Source organism: Xyrauchen texanus, chromosome 47 (assembly GCF_025860055.1).
Source record: "Xyrauchen texanus isolate HMW12.3.18 chromosome 47, RBS_HiC_50CHRs, whole genome shotgun sequence".
Taxonomy (NCBI): Eukaryota; Metazoa; Chordata; class Actinopteri; order Cypriniformes; family Catostomidae; genus Xyrauchen; species Xyrauchen texanus.
The window spans coordinates 27,494,026-27,501,071 of record NC_068322.1 but is presented as its reverse complement, the minus strand read 5'-3'; the positions used below and the strand labels follow the sequence as shown (position 1 = coordinate 27,501,071).

At 46.0% G+C, this 7,046-nt stretch overlaps 1 long non-coding RNA gene across 1 annotated transcript; it reads left to right on the top strand.

Moving 5' to 3' along the window:
• Positions 1-4,793: 4,793 nt before the first annotated feature.
• On the top strand, positions 4,794-6,375 carry LOC127639232 (uncharacterized). The gene is made up of 3 exons (XR_007969938.1): positions 4,794-4,908; positions 5,519-5,788; positions 6,283-6,375. It is a non-coding gene; the product is annotated as an uncharacterized LOC127639232 (long non-coding RNA).
• The last annotated feature ends 671 nt before the right edge of the window (positions 6,376-7,046 follow it).

Here is a 7,046-nt window from a genome sequence, read left to right as displayed (position 1 = left end):
CCAGGGATACAAGAGCAGGTACAGCAGAAGGCCAGGACAGCAGAGTTGAACAGGTGGAAAGCCACAAACATTCAAATATTGACCAATACTGAACAGAAATCAGGGCATTATATACACAAAGACTAATGAGATAATTAAACACAGGTGAGGAATAATGGGAAACAGCTGGAGGTGATCAGATCAGGTAATGATGGGAAATATAGTACATGGGGAACAGATGACAGAGGCAACACAGGCAGATGGCTAGAAGAACAGAACAAGTCCAGCAGAAGGCCAGGACAGCAGAGCTGATCAGGTGGACAGCCACGACACCAGAGACACCAGAGCAGGTCCAGTAGACGGCCAGGAAAGTAGAAATCCACGGTAGAAAACAATAATATAAAGAGGAAAAAACATCCACGTAGGGCATGGGCAAATTACGGTAGGTCTAATAACTTTCAACAAATGACCAGGACTGAACAGAAATCAGGGCATTATATACACAAAGACTAATGAGATAATTAAACACAGGTGAGGAATAATGGGAAACAGCTGGAGGTGATCAGATCAGGTAATGATGGGAAATATAGTACATGGGGAACAGATGACAGAGGCAACACAGGCAGATGGCTAGAAGAACTGGATAAGTCCAGCAGAAGGCCAGGACAGCAGAGCTGATCAGGTGGACAGCCACAAACAAACGTTCAACTACTGAACAGAAATCAGGGCATTATATACACAAAGACTAATGAGATAATTAAACACAGGTGAGGAATAATGGGAAACAGCTGGAGGTGATCAGATCAGGTAATGATGGGAAATATAGTACATGGGGAACAGATGACAGATCTAACACACCAGAGGCAAGGGAATGAGGAGAACATGGCCCAGATGAAGTCGGAGAGCAGTGAGACTGGAGCAGATCAAGCAGATGGCCAGGAGGCCCAGGAGACCAGAGAGGATCAGGTGGAACGCCACGAGACATGAGCAGGTCAGACAGATGGCTAGAAGAACAGAGCAAGTCCAGCAGAAGGCCAGGACAGCAGAGCTGATCAGGTGGACAGCCACGACACCAGGGATACCAGAAGCAGGTCCAGTAGACGGCCAGGAAAGTAGAAATCCACGGTAGAAAACAATAATATAAAGAGGAAAAAACATCCACGAAGGACATGGGCAAATCACGGTAGGTCTAATAACATTCAACAAATGACCAGGACTGAACAGAAATCAGGGCATTATATACACAAAGACTAATGAGATAATTAAACACAGGTGAGGAATAATGGGAAACAGCTGGAGGTGATCAGATCATGTAATGATGGGAAATATAGTATATGGGGAACAGATGACAGAGGCAACACAGGCAGATGGCTAGAAGAACTGAATAAGTCCAGCAGAAGGCCAGGACAGCAGAGTTGATCAGGTGGACAGACACGACACCAGGGATACAAGAGCAGGTACAGCAGAAGGCCAGGACAGCAGAGCTGATCAGGTGGACAGCCACAAACGAACATTCAACTACTGAACAGAAATCAGGGCATTATATACACAAAGACTAATGAGATAATTAAACACAGGTGAGGAATAATGGGAAACAGCTGGAGGTGATCAGATCAGGTAATGATGGGAAATATAGTACATGGGGAACAGATGACAGAGGCAACACAGGCAGATGGCTAGAAGAACTGAATAAGTACAGCAGAAGGCCAGGACAGCAGAGTTAAACAGGTGGAAAGCCACAAACATTCAAATATTGACCAATACTGAACAGAAATCAGGGCATTATATACACAAAGACTAATGAGATAATTAAACACAGGTGAGGAATAATGGGAAACAGCTGGAGGTGATCAGATCAGGTAATGATGGGAAATATAGTACATGTGGAACAGATGACAGATCTAACACACCAGAGGCAAGGGAATGAGGAGAACATGGCCCAGATGAAGTCGGAGAGCAGTGAGACTGGAGCAGATCAAGCAGATGGCCAGGAGGCCCAGGAGACCAGAGAGGATCAGGTGGAACGCCACGAGACATGAGCAGGTCAGGCAGATGGCTAGAAGAACAGAGCAAGTCCAGCAGAAGGCCAGGACAGCAGAGCTGATCAGGTGGACAGCCACAAACAAACATTCAACTACTGAACAGATATCAGGGCATTATATACACAAAGACTAATGAGATAATTAAACACAGGTGAGGAATAATGGGAAACAGCTGGAGGTGATCAGATCAGGTAATGATGGGAAATATAGTACATGGGGAACAGATGACAGAGGCAACACAGGCAGATGGCTAGAAGAACAGAACAAGTCCAGCAGAAGGCCAGGACAGCAGAGCTGATCAGGTGGACAGCCACGACACCAGAGACACCAGAGCAGGTCCAGTAGACGGCCAGGAAAGTAGAAATCCACGGTAGAAAACAATAATATAAAGAGGAAAAAACATCCACATAGGGCATGGGCAAATCACGGTAGGTCTAATAACATTCAACAAATGACCAGGACTGAACAGAAATCAGGGCATTATATACACAAAGACTAATGAGATAATTAAACACAGGTGAGGAATAATGGGAAACAGCTGGAGGTGATCAGATCAGGTAATGATGGGAAATATAGTACATGGGGAACAGATGACAGAGGCAACACAGGCAGATGGCTAGAAGAACTGAATAAGTCCAGCAGAAGGCCAGGACAGCAGAGCTGATCAGGTGGACAGCCACAAACAAACATTCAACTACTGAACAGAAATCAGGGCATTATATACACAAAGACTAATGAGATAATTAAACACAGGTGAGGAATAATGGGAAACAGCTGGAGGTGATCAGATCAGGTAATGATGGGAAATATAGTACATGGGGAACAGATGACAGATCTAACACACCAGAGGCAAGGGAATGAGGAGAACATGGCCCAGATGAAGTCGGAGAGCAGTGAGACTGGAGCAGATCAAGCAGATGGCCAGGAGGCCCAGGAGACCAGAGAGGATCAGGTGGAACGCCACGAGACATGAGCAGGTCAGGCAGATGGCTAGAAGAACAGAGCAAGTCCAGCAGAAGGCCAGGACAGCAGAGCTGATCAGGTGGACAGCCACAAACAAACATTCAACTACTGAACAGATATCAGGGCATTATATACACAAAGACTAATGAGATAATTAAACACAGTTGAGGAATAATGGGAAACAGCTGGAGGTGATCAGATCAGGTAATGATGGGAAATATAGTACATGGGGAACAGATGACAGAGGCAACACAGGCAGATGGCTAGAAGAACAGAACAAGTCCAGCAGAAGGCCAGGACAGCAGAGCTGATCAGGTGGACAGCCACGACACCAGAGATACCAGAGCAGGTCCAGTAGACGGCCAGGAAAGTAGAAATCCACGGTAGAAAACAATAATATAAAGAGGAAAAAAACATCCACGTAGGGCATGGGCAAATCACGGTAGGTCTAATAACATTCAACAAATAACCAGGACTGAACAGAAATCAGGGCATTATATACACAAAGACTAATGAGATAATTAAACACAGGTGAGGAATAATGGGAAACAGCTGGAGGTGATCAGATCAGATAATAAAGCACATGGGGAACAGATTACAGAGCTAACACACCAGAGGCAAGGGAATGAGGGGAACAGGGCCCAGATGGAGTCGGAGACCAGTGAGACTGGAGCAGGTCAGGCAGATGGCTAGAAGAACAGAGCAAGTCCAGCAGAAGGCCAGGACAGCAGAGCTGATCAGGTGGACAGCCACGACACCAGAGATACCAGAGCAGGTCCAGTAGACGGCCAGGAAAGTAGAAATCCACGGTAGAAAACAATAATATAAAGAGGAAAAAACATCCACGTAGGGCATGGGCAAATCACGGTAGGTATAAAATAACATTCGGCAAATGACCAGAACTGAACAGAAATCAGGGCATTATATACACAAAGACTAATGAGATAATTAAACACAGGTGAGGAATAATGGGAAACAGCTGGAGGTGATCAGATCATGTAATGATGGGAAATATAGTACATGGGGAACAGATGACAGAGGCAACACAGGCAGATGGCTAGAAGAACTGAATAAGTGCAGCAGAAGGCCAGGACAGCAGACTTGATCAGTTGGACAGCCACGACACCAGGGATACAAGAGCAGGTACAGCAGAAGGCCAGTACAGCACAGCTGATCAGGTGGAAAGCCACAAACATTCAACTACTGACCAACACTGAACAGAAATCAGGGCATTATATACACAAAGACTAATGAGATAATTCAACACAGGTGAGGAATAATGGGAAACAGCTGGAGGTGATCAGATCAGGTAATGATGGGAAATATAGTACATGGGGAACAGATGACAGAGCTTACACACCAGAGGCAAGGGAATGAGGGGAACATGGCCCAGATGGAGTCGGAGTCCAGTGAGACTGAAGCAGATCAAGCAGATGGCCAGGATGCCCAGGAGACCAGAGAGGATCAGGAGGAACCCCACGTGACATGAGCAGGACAGTCAGATGGCTAGAAGAACAGAGCAAGTCCAGCAGAAGGCCAGGACAGCAGAGCTGATCAGCTGGACAGCCACGACACCAGGGATACCAGAGCAGGTCCAGTAGACGGCCAGGAAAGTAGAAATCCATGGTAGAAAACAATAATATAAAGAGGAAAAAACATCCACGTAGGGCATGGGCAAATCACGGTAGGTCTAATAACATTCAACTAATAACCAGGACTGAACAGAAATCAGGGCATTATATACACAAAGACTAATGAGATAATTAAATACAGGTGAGGAATAATGGGAAACAGCTGGAGGTGATCAGATCAGGTAATGATGGGAAATATAGTACATGGGGAACAGATGACAGAGGCAACACAGGCAGATGGCTAGAAGAACTGAATAAGTCCAGCAGAAGGCCAGGACAGCAGAGCTGATCAGGTGGACAGCCACAAACAAACGTTCAAATACTGAACAGAAATCAGGGCATTATATACACAAAGACTAATGAGATAATTAAACACAGGTGAGGAATAATGGGAAACAGCTGGAGGTGATCAGATCAGGTAATGATGGGAAATATAGTACATGGGGAACAGATGACAGAGGCAACACAGGCAGATGGCTAGAAGAACTGAATAAGTCCAGCAGAAGGCCAGGACAGCAGAGCTGATCAGGTGGACAGCCACAAACAAACATTCAACTACTGAACAGAAATCAGGGCATTATATACACAAAGACTAATGAGATAATTAAACACAGGTGAGGAATAATGGGAAACAGCTGGAGGTGATCAGATCAGGTAATGATGGGAAATATAGTACATGTGGAATAGATGACAGATCTAACACACCAGAGGCAAGGGAATGAGGAGAACATGGCCCAGATGAAGTCGGAGAGCAGTGAGACTGGAGCAGATCAAGCAGATGGCCAGGAGGCCCAGGAGACCAGAGAGGATCAGGTGGAACGCCACGAGACATGAGCAGGTCAGGCAGATGGCTAGAAGAACAGAGCAAGTCCAGCAGAAGGCCAGGACAGCAGAGCTGATCAGGTGGACAGCCACAAACAAACATTCAACTACTGAACAGATATCAGGGCATTATATACACAAAGACTAATGAGATAATTAAACACAGGTGAGGAATAATGGGAAACAGCTGGAGGTGATCAGATCAGGTAATGATGGGAAATATAGTACATGGGGAACAGATGACAGAGGCAACACAGGCAGATGGCTAGAAGAACAGAACAAGTCCAGCAGAAGGCCAGGACAGCAGAGCTGATCAGGTGGACAGCCACGACACCAGAGACACCAGAGCAGGTCCAGTAGACAGCCAGGAAAGTAGAAATCCACGGTAGAAAACAATAATATAAAGAGGAAAAAACATCCACGTAGGGCATGGGCAAATCACGGTAGGTCTAATAACATTCAACAAATGACCAGGACTGAACAGAAATCAGGGCATTATATACACAAAGACTAATGAGATAATTAAACACAGGTGAGGAATAATGGGAAACAGCTGGAGGTGATCAGATCAGATAATAAAGCACATGGGGAACAGATTACAGAGCTAACACACCAGAGGCAAGGGAATGAGTGGAACAGGGCCCAGATGGCGTCGGAGACCAGTGAGACTGGAGCAGATCAAGCAGATGGCTAGGAATCCGAGGAGATCAGAGAGGATCAGGTGGAACGCCACGAGACATGAGCAGGTCAGGCAGATGGCTAGAAGAACAGAGCAAGTCCAGCAGAAGGCCAGGACAGCAGAGCTGATCAGGTGGACAGCCACGACACCAGAGATACCAGAGCAGGTCCAGTAGACGGCCAGGAAAGTAGAAATCCACGGTAGAAAACAATAATATAAAGAGGAAAAAACATCCACGTAGGGCATGGGCAAATCACGGTAGGTATAAAATAACATTCGGCAAATGACCAGAACTGAACAGAAATCAGGGCATTATATACACAAAGACTAATGAGATAATTAAACACAGGTGAGGAATAATGGGAAACAGCTGGAGGTGATCAGATCATGTAATGATGGGAAATATAGTACATGGGGAACAGATGACAGAGGCAACACAGGCAGATGGCTAGAAGAACTGAATAAGTGCAGCAGAAGGCCAGGACAGCAGACTTGATCAGTTGGACAGCCACGACACCAGGGATACAAGAGCAGGTACAGCAGAAGGCCAGTACAGCACAGCTGATCACGTGGAAAGCCACAAACATTCAACTACTGACCAACACTGAACAGAAATCAGGGCATTATATACACAAAGACTAATGAGATAATTCAACACAGGTGAGGAATAATGGGAAACAGCTGGAGGTGATCAGATCAGGTAATGATGGGAAATATAGTACATGGGGAACAGATGACAGAGCTTACACACCAGAGGCAAGGGAATGAGGGGAACATGGCCCAGATGGAGTCGGAGTCCAGTGAGACTGAAGCAGATCAAGCAGATGGCCAGGAGGCCCAGGAGACCAGAGAGGATCAGGAGGAACCCCACGTGACAAGAGCAGGACAGTCAGATGGCTAGAAGAACAGAGCAAGTCCAGCAGAAGGCCA